The sequence below is a fragment of the Pelobates fuscus genome, chromosome 6 (genome assembly GCF_036172605.1).
Source record: "Pelobates fuscus isolate aPelFus1 chromosome 6, aPelFus1.pri, whole genome shotgun sequence".
In the NCBI taxonomy this organism is placed as follows: Eukaryota; Metazoa; Chordata; class Amphibia; order Anura; family Pelobatidae; genus Pelobates; species Pelobates fuscus.
In genome coordinates this window covers 196,069,247-196,088,793 of record NC_086322.1, presented here as the reverse complement: position 1 = coordinate 196,088,793, position 19,547 = coordinate 196,069,247, and positions in this window count along the sequence as shown.

Genomic DNA, 19,547 nt, shown 5'->3' with positions numbered 1-19,547 from the left:
ATACCTGGCAAAGGTACATACATATTTTTGTACTCAGCCGACATAGCTGAGCAACATATGAAGTATTATAGAGTGGTGATATACATAAGGTTTGCAAAATATACTGTGCAAACTCACTCACCAAATCTTAAGCAAATGGAATGCGATGAGGAAAATGTGGAAGCTTTATGGGTAAATATCTGCTTGGGGGGAAAGAAGGGAAACCAACTATTGGTTGGGATATGTTATAAACCACCTAATGTTAATATTGACGAGGAACAACAGCTGTTTGAGCAAATTGAGAAAGCTGCAAATCCGGGTAACACTTTAATTATTGGAGATTTTAATTACCCGGACATAAATTGGGACAGAGGGACTAGTAGCTCTGCAAAGGGAATTAGGTTTTTAACCCCTTAAGGACACATGACATGTCACACATGTCATGATTCCCTTTTATTCCAGAAGTTTGGTCCTTAAGGGGTTAAACTTGTTAAATGACACCTTCATGCCACAACTAGTACAAGCACCAACTAGAATGGATGCTTGTCTGGACCTGGTTTTAACAAACAACATTGATCTTTTGACCAACATTCAAGTAGGTGAGCACTTGGGAAATAGTGATCACAATATAGTGTCCTTTGAAATAAAAAACAAAAGCACATGGGGTATACTAAAACATATATTTTTAAAAAGGCCAATTTTAATAAGTTAAGGGAAGCTTTACAATATATTGACTGGCATAAACTCTTTAGTGAAAAGAACACTGAGGATAAATGGATCATCTTCCAACAAATATTAGAAAGGTACATTTCTCAGTATGTACCATTGGGAAATAAATATAAAAGAAACAAATTAAAACCAATGTGGCTTAGTAGAAAAGTAAAACAAGAGATTAAAAATAAGAAAAGGGCATTTAAAGCATTTAAATCGGACAAATCAGATGCATCTTATAAAAGATATAAGGAAGCAAATAATGCGTGCAAAAAGGCAATTAGACTTGCTAAACTTCAAAATGAAAAACATGATAGCTAAAGAGAGCAAAACCAACCCCAAAGCATTTTTAAGTACATAAATTCTAAAAAAAAACAAAAAATTAAAGTGTAGGTACACTAAAAACTGAAACAGGGGTGTTAGTCAATGAAGACCAGGAAAAGGCAGGAATTTTAAATAACTATTTCTCCTCTGTATATATTAAGGAAGAACCCATGGCAATAGATGTGCAAATGATTGCTACTAAAAACTTGAAGAATAATTGTAATTGGTTAACTCAAGACAAGGTGCTGCAGCAACTAAAGAAAGTTAATATAAACAATGATCCAGGGCCTGACGGTATCCATCCACGTGTACTTAAGGAACTAAGTGTAGAAATAAGTGAACCTCTGTTTTTAATCTTTCAAGATTCTTTTCTTTCAGGAAGTGTTCCGGAGGATTGGAGGAAGGCAGATGTGGTTCCTATATTCAAAAAGGGTTCACAATCCTTGCCTGGAAATTATAGACCTGTGAGCTTAACTTCTGTGGCTGGTAAAATATTTGAAAGGTCATTAAGGGATTATATTCAAGAATTCCTTGAGAAGAATATGGTTATCAGCAAAAATCAGCACGGTTTTATGAAGCACAGGTCGTGTCAAACTAACTTGATTGCATTCTACGAAGAAGTAAGTAGAAGTATAGATCAGGGTGTTGCAGGGGATGTGATCTATTTGGATTTTGCCAAGGCATTTGATACAGTTCCACACAGAAGATTAGTGTTCAAACTCAAGAAAATCGGTCTAGATGAAAATGCTTGTTCTTGGGTAGAACATTGGCTTAAAAACAGAGTACAAAGAGTTGTCATTAATGGTAAATTTTCAAGCTGGACAGAGGTGGCAAGTAGTGTCCCTCAGGGGTCTGTTCTGGGATCCCTTCTATTTAACATTTTTATAAATGATCTTGAAGACAGCATTGAAAGTCATGTTTCAGTGTTTGCAGATGACACAAAACTTTGTAAAATAATACAATGTGAGCAAGATATTACTTTGCTGCAGAGGGATTTAGATAGACTGGAGGACTGGGCACTCAAATGGCAGATGAAATTTAATGTTGAAAAATGCAAAGTTATGCACTTCGGCGTAAAGAATACACAAGCAACGTATACCCCTTAATGGAAGCAAATTAGGGATAACAACACATGAAAAGGACTTGGGAATTGTTATAGATAACAAACTATGCAACAATGTGCAATGTCAATCAGCAGTGGCCAAGGCCAGTAGGGTATTGTTATGCATATCATTTTGCCTCTTTATAAATCACTGGTAAGACCACACATTGAATATGCTGTGCAATTTTGGGCACCTGTTCTAAAGAAGGATATTATGGCACTAGAAAAAGTGCAGAGGCAGGCTACAAAATTAATAAAAGGAATGGAACATATCAGCTATGAAGAAAGATTAACAAATTTAAACCTATTTAGTTTAGAAAAACGTCGCCTGAGAGGGGATATGATAACATTATACAAATATATTCGGGGCCAATACAAACCATTGTGTGGAAATCTATTCACAAACCGGACTTTACATAGGAGACGAGGTAATGCGTTTAGACTAGAAGAAAGAAGATTTCGTCTAAGGCAAAGGAAAGGTTTTTTTACTGTAAGAACAATCAGGATGTGGAATTCTCTGCCTGAAGAAGTGGTTTTGTCAGAGTCCATACAGATGTTCAAACAGCTACTAGATGCATACTTGCAAAAACAGAATATTCAAGGATATAATCTTTCAATGTAGGGTAATAACTGCTTGATCCAAGGATAAATCTGACTGCCATTCTGGGGTCAAGAAGGAATTTTTTTCCTAGCTTGTTGCAAAATTGGAAGTGCTTCAAACTGGGTTTTTTTGCCTTCTTTTGGATCAACAGCAAAAAACATATGTGAGGAAGGCTGAACTTGATGGACGCAAGTCTCTTTTCAGCTATGTAACTATGTAACTATGTAACTTTGTGTGTCAAAAAGGCAGAAAAAACGCTTATTACCACTACACCTGGTACAAGCTAGCGGAAAAATGATCCCACGCTAAGGTTCAAAATATGCCTTTTGAAATACCCTGGGATGTCTTCTTTAAGAAATGGTATGACTTTGTGGGGTAGTTTGAATTATATAGCCTGGTAAAATACTCTAAAATGGGACATGGGCACAGCGTAAAAATGTAATATTTGAAAAAAACTGGAATGGCTATGTCCCAAATGTGCCCCTCCGATGTCCACATATACCTGGCAAAGGTATATACAGGGGTATTTTTGTACTCAGCTGACATAGCTGAGCAACATATGAAGTATTATACAGTCGTAGCACACATAAGGTTTGCAAAATATACTGTGCAATCTCACTCACCAACTCACTACACCTGGTACAAGCTAGCGGAAAAATGATCCCACACTAAGGTTTAAAATATGCCTTTTGAAATACCCTGGGGTGTCTACTTTAAGAAATGGTAGGCCTTTGTGGGGTAGTTTGAATTTAAAACCTGCGAAGATGCTTGGAAATTGCACATAGGCCCAGCGTCAAAATTCAAAGTTCTGTAAAAACTGATATGGCTTGGTCTCCTATATGGCACTGTAGCTTCACAAAATAGTGCCAAAGACATTCATTGGGGATGTATTTTTACTCAGAAGACTTAGCTGAGCATAATTTGGGGGTTTTTGAACTTATTGGCACATATGAAATATACAAAATGCCCAGCAAAAATGACATCCGTATGTAAAAAAAATGCCCAAAATTATTTTTTACAACATACTTTGGCATATATTGGTGAAAAAATGGGGGCATGCTAAGGCACAATATGCACCTTATGATATACCATGGAGTGTCTACTTTTACAAATGGTAGGCCTTTGTGGGTTTTTTTTGAACAGTCAAACTACTATAATACCCCAAATGGAAGCATAGGCTCATTAAATCCGTTTCTCAAAATTCGACTGTGAATACTGAAAAGGACAGGTCTCCTATATGGCACTGTAGCTTCACGAAATAGTGCCAAAGACATACAAATGGGGGTGTCATTTTACTCAGCAGATGTAACTGAACACAAATTAAAACTTTGTACAGGAATAGCACACACCAACTTTACAAAATACACATGAGAAGTTCTTTGTTATAAGTTTGTGTGCCAAAAACCCCAAAAAACACAATTTTACTCCAATATTTAGCAGAGATTGGCGGTGAAATGGCTACATAGAAAGTGTCAAAACAACCTTAGGTAAATAGCCTGTGGTGTCTACTTTATATAAATATAGACTTTTGTGTGGCAATTTTGTTTTCTTTTATGGCTATTAAGCTTACAAGACAAACATACCAAATTCTAAAATCGCTCCACATTAAAAGTTTATTTTACCCCTTGTGCTTTGTGACCTGTAACTACCAAAAAAAACTTAAAATCCCAGACACATTATATATTCTGTAAATCAGAACAACTAAATAAATTTATTTTTAATTACTTTGCTTAACCAGCACTAATTGTGCACACATATTATTGCAAAAACTGTAAAAAAAACAACACATTTTTCATTTTTTTTGCATTTTTCTGTATTTTTTTTACAATAAATAAGCATGTATATATATATATATATATATATATATATATATATATATATGTTACATCAAATTAAAGCCCTTTCTGTCCTTTAAGAAACGGTATATGGGGGGCGGAGTCTGACCGCCAAGCCAAGCAGACGCACGGGGATAGAGCTCCTGGCGGGCTAGTGAAACTATATAGCCCAACGACTCCCCACGTCGGGAGTGCATCGAGGACTCGGGAGATACCCTTCTGAAGTCTATCGGGGCATATAAACCGAGAAGCAACCTGAGGCCTGCGGGAGTTGGTGCCGGAGGGAGGCGGCAGCTCTCTTCGACGCCAGAATCCCCAGCAACCAAAAGTGACCCCTTAACCCATCCCTCCCCCCCCCCCCCGGACCGGTGGGGGTTATCCCGGTCCCTGCAGGGCAAATGACAACAGCAAGCGAGCAGGCATACATACTGGGAGCACGTCAGAGATGGCCGCCACTAAAAAACCACAGAGTGGAGACACGAGCATCCGATTACAGCCTTCCTCACTAGAAGCCCTCGACCGGCTCTGCTCAGCCTTCCACGGGATGCTGCGCAGCAGGGGTATGTCCTCTCTCCAAGCGGTCCGGGCAGTGGCCTTGTGGATCCGCCCGGAGACCCGCCGACGCTACTATGGTGCCCCACTACAGGCACTCCAAGCGGGCATCCGCCCAATTAAGCACCGGCAAGCGCGCAGACGGGAGAGAGATCGCACCAATCCGGGCACATACATCCGCACAAGCGGTATGGAGAACGCCAGTCAACCCCAAAGTCCCAACAGCATGCCCAAGATTGGGGAATACAGGGGCACTACCGGAGCTGACCCCAGCCACAGATGCATCGCACTGAGGGGCACCAAGAAAGACACTCGCAGTCACAGTGGCCGAATCTTCCCAACATCGGGCATAGGTTGAAGCGCCCAAAATGAACTGTACGAGAGGCATACTGCACAATACCAGGGGACACTCAGTATGCTTATAGGTTGCTTTTTTTTTTTTTTTTTAAATATACAGTTTGTTTACTTACGTTATACACTTTTCTAATGCCTCATACTAGCTATGCCCAGATTTAATACAGATGGGTTAACACAGAACTGCAGGGGTTAAAGCTGACTGTCTCGCTCCTCTATTACATAGCCTGAGGCACCCCTGGCTCCCGTGTAAGCAGACTACCAAGTTGTAACCAGCCGCTGCAAATCCCACGCAGCTCAAGCGCCCCTGCCGACATGAGCATTTTAGTATAGGGCAGCCCTTATCATACCTAGAACCCATTGGTACACCAAAAAGGCATAGCATGATTATAAGCCTGCAGCCATCTCACCACCATGACCCCAGATTGTTTCGACATGGGTACCATGACCCTCAATAGCACATAGAACGCTATGTACCCAAAGTATGGTATCTTCACACTATCATAATGCTGAAACTCCAACGTATAATGCCTCCACACTGTTATAAAGCTACGCTTCCAACGTATAGTATCTTCACACTGTTATAAAGCTACCGTATATACTCGAGTATAAGCCGACCCGAATATAAGCCGGGGCCCCTAATTTTATCCCAAAAAACTGGGAAAACTTATTGACTCGAGTATAAGACTAGGATGGGAAATGCAGCAGCTACTGGTAAATTTCTAAATAAAATTAGATCCTAAAAAAAATATATTAATTGAATATTTATTTACAGTGTGTGTATAATGAATGCAGTGTGTGCGTATGTGTGTGTGTATGAGTGCAGCGTGTGTGTATGAGTGCAGCGTGTGTGTATGAGTGCAGCGTGTGTGTGAGTGCAGCGTGTGTGTGCATGAATGCAGTGTGTGTGTGCATGAATGCAGTGTGTGTGCATGAATGCAGTGTGTGTGCATGAATGCAGTGTGTGTGTGTATGAATGCAGTGTGTGAATGCAGTGTGTGCAGGGCCGGTGCAAGGATATTTGCCGCCGTAGGCAAAAAAAATGTTGCCGCCCCCTCCCCCCCCCATATGTCCTGACTTCCCCTCCTCCTCCCTCAGTGGTCTTTACCTCCCCACCCCCGTGTTCCTTCACCCCCCACCCCCCAGTGGTCCTGACTCACCCCTCCCCTAGTGGTCCTTACCCTCCCCTCCCCTAGTGGTCCTTACTTCCCCCTCCCCTCCCATAGTGGTCCTTATCCCACCCCCTCCCTCTCATAGTGGTCCTTATCCCACCCCCTCCCTCTCATAGTGGTCCTTATCCCCCTTCTCCCTCCCATAGTGTTCCTTATCCCCCCCCCATCCCTCCCATAGTGGTCCATATACCCCCCCCTCCCTCCCATAGTGGTCCTTATCCCACCCCCTCCCATAGTGGTCCTTATACCCCCCCTCCCTCCCATAGTGGTCCTTATCCCACCCCCTCCCATAGTGGTCCTTATACCCCCCTCCCTCCCATAGTGGTCCTTATACCCCCCCTCCCTCCCATAGTGGTCCTTATACCCCCCTCCCTCCAATAGTGGTCCTTATCCCCCCCTCCCTCCCATAGTGGTCCTTATCCCCCCCCTCCCTCCCATAGTGGTCCTTATCCCCCCCCTCCCTCCCATAGTGGTCCTTATCCCCCCCCTCCCTACCATAGTGGTCCTTATCCCCCCCTCCCTCCCATAGTGGTCCTTATACCCCCCCTCCCTCCCATAGTGGTCCTTATCCCCCCCCCCTCCCTCCCATAGTGGTCCTTATCCCCCCCCTCCCTCCCATAGTGGTCCTTATCCCCCCCTCCCTCCCATAGTGGTCCTTATCCCCCCCCTCCCTCCCATAGTGGTCCTTATCCCCCCCTCCCTCCCATAGTGGTCCTTATCCCCCCTCCCTCCCATAGTGGTCCTTATACCCCCCCTCCCTCCCATAGTGGTCCTTATACCCCCCCTCCCTCCCATAGTGGTCCTTATACCCCCCCTCCCTCCCATAGCGGTCCTTATCCCCCCCTCCCTCCCATAGTGGTCCTTATACCCCCCCCTCCCTCCCATAGTGGTCCTTATACCCCCCTCCCTCCCATAGTGGTCCTTATACCCCTTTTTTTTTGTTATTATTATTTTTTTTTTTATTCTTATTATTTTTTTTATTATTTCTTATTTTATTTATATATATTTTTTTTTCGTCCCCCCTCCCTGCTTGATATATGGCAGGGAGGGGGGCTCTCCTTCCCTGGTGGTCCAGTGGCAGTTCAGTGGGGGGGAGAGGGGGGCTGGCAGAGCTGTAACTTACCTGTTCTGCAGCTCCTGTCAGCTCTCTCCTCCTCTGCGCCGTCCGTGCAGCTCCTTCTATCAGCTCACACTGTAAGTCTCACGAGAGCCGCGGCTCTCGCGAGATTTACACTGGGAGCTGACCGAGGTGCTGAACGGACGGCGCGGAGGAGGAGAGAGCTGACAGGAGCTGCAGAACAGGTAAGTTACAGCTCTGCCAGCCCCCCTCTCCCCCGGTCTGTATTATGGCAATGCAAATTGCCATAATACAGACTATGACTCGAGTATAAGCCGAGTTGGGGTTTTTCAGCCCAAAAAATGAGCTGAAAAACTCGGCTTATACTCGAGTATATACGGTATGTCTCCAACGTATGGTATCTTCACACTGTTATAAAGCTATGTCTCCAACGTATAGTATCTTCACACTGTTATAAAGCTACGCTTCCAACGTATAGTATCTTCACACTGTTATAAAGCTATGTCTCCAACGTATAGTATCTTCACACTGTTATAAAGCTATGTCTCCAACGTATAGTATCTTCACACTGTTATAAAGCTAAGTTTCCAACGTATAGTATCTTCACACTGTTATAATGCTACGTCTCCAACGTATAGTATCTTCACACTGTTATAAAGCTATGTCTCCAACGTATAGTATCTTCACACTGTTATAAAGCTATGTCTCCAACGTATAGTATCTTCACACTGTTATAAAGCTACGCTTCCAACGTATAGTATCTTCACACTGTTATAAAGCTATGTCTCCAACGTATGGTATCTTCACACTGTTATAAAGCTATGTCTCCAACGTATAGTATCTTCACACTGTTATAAAGCTACGCTTCCAACGTATAGTATCTTCACACTGTTATAAAGCTATGTCTCCAACGTATAGTATCTTCACACTGTTATAAAGCTATGTCTCCAACATATAGTATCTTCACACTGTTATAAAGCTAAGTTTCCAACGTATAGTATCTTCACACTGTTATAAAGCTACGTCTCCAACGTATAGTATCTTCACACTGTTATATTAATTCTAACATTGTTCCTAGCTTGTCTCAATATATATAAGAAAAATTGTGCAACTCTCCTTCATGTCACTGTAACAAAAACAATGAGCAACTCATGTATGCTGCTGTGGCACTTGACACTTGTTTGTAACTATCTCAGCACAGAAAAAAAAAATATATATATATATATATATATTAGTATCAAAATACAGTTAGAATAAAATTGTATTGAGATATATATTTTTTACATTTTTATTATTTTTACATTATTTAATTTAATTTACTTATTTGTATTTTATAATAATATATATAGTTATTATATATATTAAATATATATATATATATATATATATATATATATATATATATATACACACGTGTGTAATTTAATTATAAGCGTATTTTTATATTAATATATATATATATATATATATATATTAATATAAAAATACACTTTGTATGACATTATATATATGTCTATATATTATATACACACACATATATATAATTTTTTTTTTAATTAACATAAACCTTTATTTTTATTTTTTTGATTTTACACTAGCAGGGACACAGGCAGTGTTGGGCGATCACATGGCCCCAGGGGTCCTAATCCACCATGGGGAGACTGCTTGGTCTGCAGGCAGTCTCCACACAGTCGGAGCAAGCCGATCGCCACCGGGGAAATGACGGCGATCGTGTAAGTACATCTGACTGTTGTGACGGTTCAGGACCATCAGTGGTCGGCAACGCAAAAATGCTGATGACGGTCCTGAACCGTCACCGGTCCTTAAGGGGTTAATTTCAGTTTAAATCCTTACTTTAGTTTACTGTCCTGCTATTCTCACACTAAAATCAATGACCCTAGTAATCTCCCACTCCAACACAGATTCAGCAAGGGTAAACATAGGATCTCTGCTGGTCTGACTTCCTCAATAGCTGAAGCATATAATCCTGCTTGAAAGTACAGTTGTTTTATTTTTTCCCCTCTATTTGCCACTGCACATGATATGTGAAGAAAATCAACACATAGTAGCAAATAACCTTATATTCTTTATATATACTGTCCACAAATAAATATTAAATACCACATTTTCTTTTCTGAGCTCATTGAAGAACAGCAAGGCATTGCACAGCATGGCTTCAGGGAAATCAAGCTGCAGGGCATTGCACAGCATTCCATTTTCCAACTGGAAGGACATTGACTGCAATTGTTTTAAGGCAAGCATGTTAAACTCGCAGCTTCTGTGCCGCATGCAACCCACAAGGACCATCTTTGCGGCCTAGTGAGCAGAGATTAAATGCTGGTGTTATAGCAGAGCAGGTACCTGCTTTCCCCATATTGCAGGTGCCTACTCTGCTAACACTTAACCGGCCGGGGAGGAAGGGACGGTGGATGCAGCAAAGGCCTTTCCTGCTCCTCACTGCTCCCTCCCGTGCGCCGTCTATAGTGAAGCCAGGCGCTGGAATATGGCGTCATATTCTGGCACCCAGCATCACTAAACCGCGCGAGGGAGCAGTGAGGAGCAGATAGAAGGACCCCAGGGAGATGCCCCACATCGGCTCCATAAGGTAAGGAGCAATAAACAAAAGTATGTGTGTGCAAGAAAGTGTAAGTGTGTGAGTGTGTGTAAGTGTGTGTCTGTCAGTGTGTGTGTCTGTCAGTGACTGTGTGTGTCTGTCTGTCAGTTTGTGTGTGTGTGTCTGTCAGTCTATCTGTGTGCGTGTGTGTGTCTGTCAGCAAGTATGTTTGTGTGTCTGTCAGTGAGTGTGTGTGTCAGTGAGTATGTGTGTGTCAGTGAGTATGTGTGTCTGTCAGTGAGTATGTTTGTTTGTCTGTCAGTGAGTGTGTGTGTGTGTGGGTGTGTGTGTCAGTGTGTCAGTATGTGTGTGTTTGTCAGTGTGTCTGTATGTGTGTGTCTGTCAGTGAGTATGTGTGTGTGTCTGTCAGTGAGTGTGTGTGTGTTTGTCAGTGTGTCTGTATGTGTGTGTCTGTCAGTGAGTATGTGTGTGTCTGTCAGTGAGTGCATGTGTGTCTGTCAGTGAGTGCATGTGTGTCTGTATGTGTGTGTCTGTCTGTATGTGTGTGTCTGTCAGTGTGTCTGTGTGTGTGTGTCTGTCTGTGAGTATGTGTGTGTGTGTATGTCTGTCTGTGAGTATGTGTGTCTGTCTTTGGAAATGTGTGTGTCTGTCTGTGAGTATGTGTGTGTCTGTCTGTGAGTATGTGTGTGTCTGTCAGTGAGTATGTGTGTGTCTGCCAGTGAATATGTGTGTGTCTGCCAGTGAATATGTGTGTGTCTGCCAGTGAATATGTGTGTGTGTCAGTGGCAGGATCAGGTTTAGTAGAGGGGGTGCTGAGGTTTAGTAGAGGGAGATGCAGATTTGTTTTTTATATCGTCCTATGTATTTACCTGGTCGCCGGCAATCCCACGCCAGCTATTGCAGTGTGGGGACTCACCTGGGAGCCCAAGGAGTCCCCCTACGTCCATTCCGGCCCCTCTGGGCCATATGATCGCGAGGTCCTCGCAAGGACCTCGCGATCGCGTGGACAGCATAGTCGTCCATGTCAGTGCCAGCAGGGGGAGTGCCTGCTGACTGTACAAAAAAATGATTCAAACAGTTTAAAATGTAATTATATATCCTTAGATATACTTATATCATATATATATTTATTATATATATATATATATATATATATATATATATATATATATATATACACACACACATAAATAGTGTTGTCGCGAACCCGAATAGTGTTGTCAACCGCCATTGACTTCAATGGGCAGGCAAATTTTAAAAACAACAGGGACTCTTTCTGGCCACAATAGTGATGGAAAAGTTGTTTCAAGGGGACTAACACCTGGACTGTGGCATGCCAGAGGGGGATCCATGGCAAAACTCCCATGGAAAATTGCACAGTTGATGCAGAGTCTGCTTTTAATCCATAAAGGGCAGAAATCACCTAACATTGACACCTGTCCTCAAAGCCCAGCCCTGATACACACTGACACAGAGCAGAATAGAGACTGTTCCCCCTACATCGGGTCACTTGGCAGATATGGATTGACACCTGTACTCAAAACCCCTGATACACACTGACACAGAGCAGAATAGGGACTGTTCCCCCTACATAGGGTCACTTGGCAGATATGGATTGACACCTATCCTAATGATCCCTGATACACACTGACACAGAGCAGAATAGAGACTGTTCCCCCTACATAGGGTCACTTGGCAGATATGGATTGACACCTGTCCTCAAAACCCCTGATACACACTGACACAGAGCAGAATAGAGACTGTTCCCCCTACATAGGGTCACTTGGCAGATATGGATTGACACCTGTCCTCAAAACCCCTGATACACACTGACACAGAGCAGAATAGAGACTGTTCACCGTCCACAGAGACCATGATACACACTGACACAGAGCAGAATAGGGACTGTTCCCCCTACATAGGGTCACTTGGCAGATATGGATTGACACCTGTCCTCAAAACCCCTGATACACACTGACACAGAGCAGAATAGAGACTGTTCCCTGTCCACAGAGACCATGATACACACTGACACAGAGCAGAATATAGACTGTTCACCGTCCACAGAGACCATGATACACACTGACACAGAACAGAATAGAGACTGTTCCCTGTCCACAGACACCATGATACACACTGACACAGAGTGTCCGCGTGAAATAGGGCCGTGAGTAATGACGTCACGGGTAGCCTGCCCATAGTATCGCATAGGGTGGAAGAGCTGATAGGACATCTGAAACGTATTGGGATGGAGATGCTTAATTGTTCTCCAAAATGCTTGACACCACCCCATAGTGAATCTCTGCAAACTTTAATACCATCAGAGGAGGAAGAATGTGGCAGCCCACTGGGATTATTCGAAAAATTTCAAATTTAAGATTTTCCAGACCCTGGGGTTGACATAAGTCCAGATTTACATCTTGTGACCCATGAGGATGTTCCAGGCACTTCTTGTGAAATAAAGACAGATAATAAAGTGAATGATCCTTCTCCTTGGGACTTGCACCCTGTCGTTGAAGGTGGAGTAGGCAATGGCAAGAGCATGCTGTGGGTAGTCAGTGCAAACACTCTCTTCCCGGTGAATAATGAGGAGACTAACTGTTGGGGTTAATTCAGCTATACACGAAACTCTCTTAGTTAGATGGATATTTTGCTAGAGCCACACCCTCTGTGATAGACAGGATCCCGGGAATCAGTCAAGAAGACAAGAGATGTGTTCTATAACCAATTCAAAGTTTATTATACAGTCATATGCATTTATACCCCATTTTCATGTCGGTGGGGGCCTTGAGCATTAGTGACATAATTTGTTTTTCACAAGTTATAAACAGCTGTTTCTAGTTATAATCTTTCGCAATATAACGCAATACATATTTGATTAAAACCAGATATTTACAAAATACCGATATCTTGGACAATTAACAAGAACATTTCGAAATCAGTATTTTTCCAGCAAAAAGGATTTTATACAAATCCTTTTTCCGAGAAATAAAGATGAAATGCCAAATTCATTCTTTGTTCAAATTAACTCTTATATGGACAGCTAGGATAGATATCAAAATGGATATTTGCATCTACAGTTCCCCTCTTAGATCATATCATGATCTATCTTACGGTAAATATCCATGGGAGGCCTGCGGCAGAGAAACAAGAGGAGGTATATTCAGACGTGCTAATCATGTCTGCGGGACTTTTATTATTTCTTCACCTCGATTTCCCCCATTTGCTCTGTGCCATAGGTTTTCCCTTTAAGAGGAGTTCGAGCTGTTGATTTCAGCTTTTTCAATTATCTGTTGAACACATCTTGTAAGTGGGTCAATATAGGCAAAGTTTATTTGTGAAGGCAAAGTGTTATTCCCAACAACGGGAATATTATTATTATTATAATTCAAAATGTAAGCTCGTATAGTCAAAACGGGAATAAGATCCATCCCCTCTTTGGACCAGGGTCTTGGATTACCATCCCACCCGGTGATCTGGGGCCAGGTCAAAAAAACCCAATGGCAAAAACTCATATTTGAGGAAAAAAGCACATCTGGGGAAACTCTGAGTGAGGGCCATCCCCTCACGTTGACAGCATTAGTGACTTATAAAACCCTGCATTTGTAAGTAAATAGCTGGGTATCGGGATTGGGAAACATTTCTTGATTAGTTTCAAAAGGCCCATTTACATATTAAATCATGAGATAACTTATAATCAGTTTGTAATTCTAACAATAATCCCAATCATGACCTTGCATCCTATGTCTCCTAATTACATCCCTATTTCGATGGTCCAGTCATATCCACACTTAATAAATGGGAATCCATCCTTGGTACACTCAACATACATCAATGACACACATAGTACATCCATGCCTGAGTAAGTTAACACTTCCTCTCTCTCCGGCTAACTCTACAAAAATAAAAATAACAAAATAGTTCAATAGTCCAGCATAGTCCAGCATAGTCCTAAAAAATAGAATAAGTCTTTCAAGGAGAATAAAGAATGTTAGACACCATAAACGTTGTTCCATAATCTTAGACACCATAACATAGCTAAGGGTTGCAATATGGCTGACAACAAGACAATGTCAGCTTCCACATAGTTCTTAATTCTTCTGTTTGCTGGATGTTCACCACAATGCTCTGTGCAACACCCCAATTGTTGAAAGGGTTAATAAAGACATAGCGGCATTAGACAGCACTGCACCTTCAGGACTTTCCAAGTCAGTCTATGTACTCATAAGTAAGCATCTTAGTTTCTTCGGCCAGCATGGATTTTGACCAAACAGATTTAATTGCAAAAAAAGGTAGGTAGGCAGGTAGGTCAGCCAGAGAGATTGGTGTGTAGTCCCAAGTATCAGGCGGCACAAATACTCCAGTATGGTCTCTATAATCATACAAGCACAAGGATCAGTACGACATCAATAAATTAATTATCTAGGCTAAACTCAAATTAGAGACTAATGTTAAATCCTTAACTTGTGTAACATGTACTTCTCTCAGTGTTGCTTATATTTCATTGCATTGTCCTTTATACAATTGTAATACATAATTTCCCTTTAGAGATGAGAGAAGCACTCATTCTATATAAATGCTTGTTGAGTACTAAAACACTAACATATACATATTAGAATAATTCCCAATAAAATACTGTTCTTAAACTTAAACCTTAATTTGATAATCCCAATTAATTACTTTAATAGAATTGGAATGCTGAATTCTGTCAAAAATGTTGTGGACCCAGGTAACATTTTTTTTTTTTTTTTTTAAACCAAAACCTTTTATAGATCCAGATGTCCAAAAAGCCACCAGTTCTGTATGTGTGTGATCATGTTTAATACATGGTGGAACCTCCATACAGTTATCCCACTTAAACAATATTTTTTTTTCAGAACAACTAGGAATGAAATAGGAGAAACAAAATGAATTACTGTTGTTGCAAAGTGCTTTGTTTAATACAGAGTTGTCTTGCTTTGCTAAGGTTGCAAGTGGTCTCTGATAAGGAAGGGGCACTCACTTGTCAGGTCTTGTAAACTCACTTATTTTGTTGCAGATGCCTCACGTTACAAATTGACTAAGCATACTTATTATTATCCTATTTTATTTTAGTTATTTCACATTGCGCAGCCTATGCAAACAATGTCTACATCTCAACTTCAGCTTGTACTTTCCCTAAGAGCCAGCATTAATACTGTTTTATCTATATATAAAACATTAAGAACATGAACCATCTGTGTATTAGGCTGAGGTTATTGGGTGTGGGTATAGGTTGGAAGCTGTGGTTGGTATTGAGGAACCTGCCAGGGTGGGTCCAGGAGCACCACAGGCACCAGGGAAGCCAGGGGCACCAGCAATACCAGGAGTACCAGTGGGGCCAGCTTGACCGGGTTCACCACGAGCACCTTGGGGTGAACCCCTGCTCTCCACAATTAAAACAATTAAAACAGTGCTGAAGTTGCCACCTCTACAAAAGTTAGACCCTTTGATCAAATTCTCTACCTCTGTCTCTAAAACTTTTCTGATTCAATCTCCTATCACCTCACAAATGTCCTTGTCTCGTCTGCTTAAGATCACAATCCTTTGTGACCGATACAACATACTTTTCCCTCTTTCTTTATATCAAAACAACCTGCTGTATCTTTCTCATGAAGCATATTCCATTTGCAGGTCAAGATTACCTAACTCACACCCCCTCTTTGTGTACACTTCTTAGTGTACCACACAGATATAATATTAATAAGCTTTTGCAGAATTAGTACATAAACAGTGAAAGCAGAGTCTTCCTACAGGGTTTGCAATACTGACAGTCTGGGTCATAGGTGTAATGCAGTTAGTTACTTTTCTATTGTTAGAATACATTGAAAACATATATTGCAAATATTAAAATCATATTGCAGCTATTTTCCTACACCTATAAAATATGGTTGTAATACTTCAATTGAGTTCAAATTGAGTATCAAAAGTCTAACCACAAAAACTAAACGTTATATGCTTATCAAAAATGAGTTTAACCCCTTAGAGAGTTAATAGGGTGACCTCTTCCCATAGTATGGTTCCTTTTAAAATTATTATATTATTTATTCTCTTCTGGGACTGCAAAATGCTTTCAATATACCAATACAAATATAATACAGTAGTTTAGAATTGCCTCAAAATAAATTGTCTGATCTCTATTAAAAATACCATTTCATCATTTTGCTATAATCAATGAGGCATATAAGATTAATCTTAATCTGGGAAAAAACTTATCCTATATATCCATTATTTTTTTTTTTCTTGTTAAATACCCATATAACATAACAATTGTTTATGTTAAAGATAACGCTAAATACTCCCCTAATAATATGAAGAATGAGAGATCCACGATTTTGAGAAGCAGATTTTTTTCCAGGGGCCCCTTTTTCGTGAGCTGATCAGCATTTAATCTGTTGTAAAAAGACACTAAAAGCTTCCGTTAATGACATGCAAATATTCTTTAAATAGTCTTCATACTCATTGTAATATCACACATGTCTTCTTATAACACAGAACACAACGAATGTAGCAGATATCCAGCAGACATCCCAACACAAAAACCCATTAATGGACAGGCAATTAACTCAATCCAAAATAAATTATTAAATGTCACACCCAAACGAAACACATAATGTAGGTTTCCCTTGTTTGTGCATTCTGCAACTATGCAAGCAGTACTGCTTTAAGATCAGAAAACCTGGCAGCTGGACTAGAAAGTCGAATTTTGGCAAGAAGTCCATTATTACAACAGAATTTTGGAAAACAGCTAAAACTTATCGTGTTTTTTTTTTTTTTGCTTTTGCTTTAAGGATTACAACTCATATTGCTCTTGGACTAGTATTCAATAATAAATCAGTTATTTAATAGATTATTACGCTGCCACTTCCATCTGTGTCAATACTGAGACAAACATAGTTTAAATATAATTTAAAATAGCACAGCAAATTACCCATTAACATACATGACAATCAAACTGTATACTTTAAAATGAGTAACCAAAACACATTTATCACAATCACCATTTACACAGAATACACTTTTAACAGTTAGTATCAATTTTATTTAAGAGTTCTGGTACCAAAGGTTTTCTTATTAAAGAAGGGATCCCGTATGGCCATATAACGCGTTTAACTTAAACATTTGTATAACACTTGCATTAACCAGTTACAACAAATGTACCTTATCAATAGAATTTCTCTCCTATACGCTTATAGAGCACTTGGACCAGATTACACAGACATGGTATCACCTGCATTTGTCAGAACTCTCAAATACTCAAAATATTTATACTACTCCATGTTAAAGGCATGGCAAAATTTTGACCGGTCAATTTGAGTTCCCAAAAGTCATTAAAAACACAGGTAAAAACCTTTGTCCATGGTTTCTGATCCTACATTCCATGACCAAAATTTTAAACCCACTTCTGCACAGGGGGTCCACCATTTGGGTCACAATCAATAAAATCTCTGCATCCCCAGACAACAATTTACAGATTTGCACAATTTTACAGAATACATACAATTTAAAGCATTTACAACATGTCAGGTACCTGTAGCAAGCAAGTTAGTTTACAGCACGAAATGAAGCATGTGCTGAAAATATACATTTCATATTAATTTATAATCACCTACATTTACAACATGAATTTGTAGCTCCCCTTAATTAACCTCTATTTTTTCTTTTATTTATCATCACCTTCTCATGTACCTTTGACATTCCCTCAATTATTTTATTCCCTTACTTCTTATACCTGGTTTAGACACCCTCAGGGCTTTAGAGGAGCTGCCCAATCCTTTCTTCCTGGGGAGGGGGTAAAAGGGAACTCTATGGAGCAGTGGGTACTAACTACCACAGAAAGGATAGCACCCAATCATCATTATCTTTAGGTAATCAGGAGGGGGCAGTGATTTGCAGGTATCAACAACAGTCTCTCCTCTTGGGAAACAGGGTATCAGTGAGGTGCAATCTTAAGCCAATTCTCACCCCCCTGTATCATGTATTCCTTATCCCATCCTGGATCTCCCACATATCAAGGAAAATATTTCTTATCACCCAAACATAATCCCTTAACCATACTCAGAAAATCATCATTAGCCCCGTCTTTAGGGAAGGGAGTTTCACTACCCTTTCATGGTGTCCACCCTGACGTATTATCCACCCAAGGGTCCTCTAAATAATCCCCCAGCTCACCAACTCTAGCAACATACTGTTTGCAAGTCTCCCCTGGATTAGGGCGAGGGTATTTTTTAGACTGGGAAGTACCCATTTCAAACTCAATGAGAATTAAATTTGGAATAGCTGATTATTCAGTGGTTAAAGAACAGCTGTACGGAATCAAATGTTCCAACAAAACTGCTACTTCTCCACGAGCTGTATCGCTTAAAATCAGAAATTCCAATCCCTTGCAAAAAGCACAAAAGCCAACAGATATATCGCAAGCAAGCAAAACAGAGGTTGCAGCCAAAATAACCATCAGAGTACGGAGTTTAAAACAATTCCCTTTTTAATTTTGTTTTATTTTTTTTACTTTCCTTTGCTAAAACATTACAGTTTGCAAAAGTTTTACCTGTACATAACTTTACCGCAGTCTGATAAGAGACTGAATTATACACCGCAGTCTGTCTAACAGACTGAATTATACCGCAGTCTGTCTAACAGACTGAATTATACACCGCAGTCTGTCAATACCTGTCAGACTGAATACCTTTTTTTACAACCTTAACAAAGGCAACCTCTTTTCTTTCAAAGAAAGAGGGGTCCTGGGACGTCTCCCACAGTTATGTACAACCTCATCTCCTACCCAAGGAGTTAAAAAAATCTCAAAAGTGAAATTCCCCTTTAAATAAAATCATAATCTAATGTGCAATGTGTAAAGGTTGGGAAAAGACAGGTAAAAGAATAAAGGTCAAAAAAGACACCAAATCCTCCTACCTGATTTCCTCCTTTAATTGACCCCACTTCTGGTACCAAGTTGTTGGGGTTAATTCAGCTATACACGAAACTCTCTTAGTTAGATGGATATTTTGCTAGAGCCACGACCTCTGTGATAGACAGGATCCCGGGAATCAGTCAAGAAGACAAGAGATGTGTTCTATAACCAATTCAAAGTTTATTATACAGTCATATGCATTTATACCCCATTTTCATGTCGGTGGGGGCCTTGAGCATTAGTGACATAATTTGTTTTTCACAAGTTATAAACAGCTGTTTCTAGTTATAATCTTTCGCAATATAACGCAATACATATTTGATTAAAACCAGATA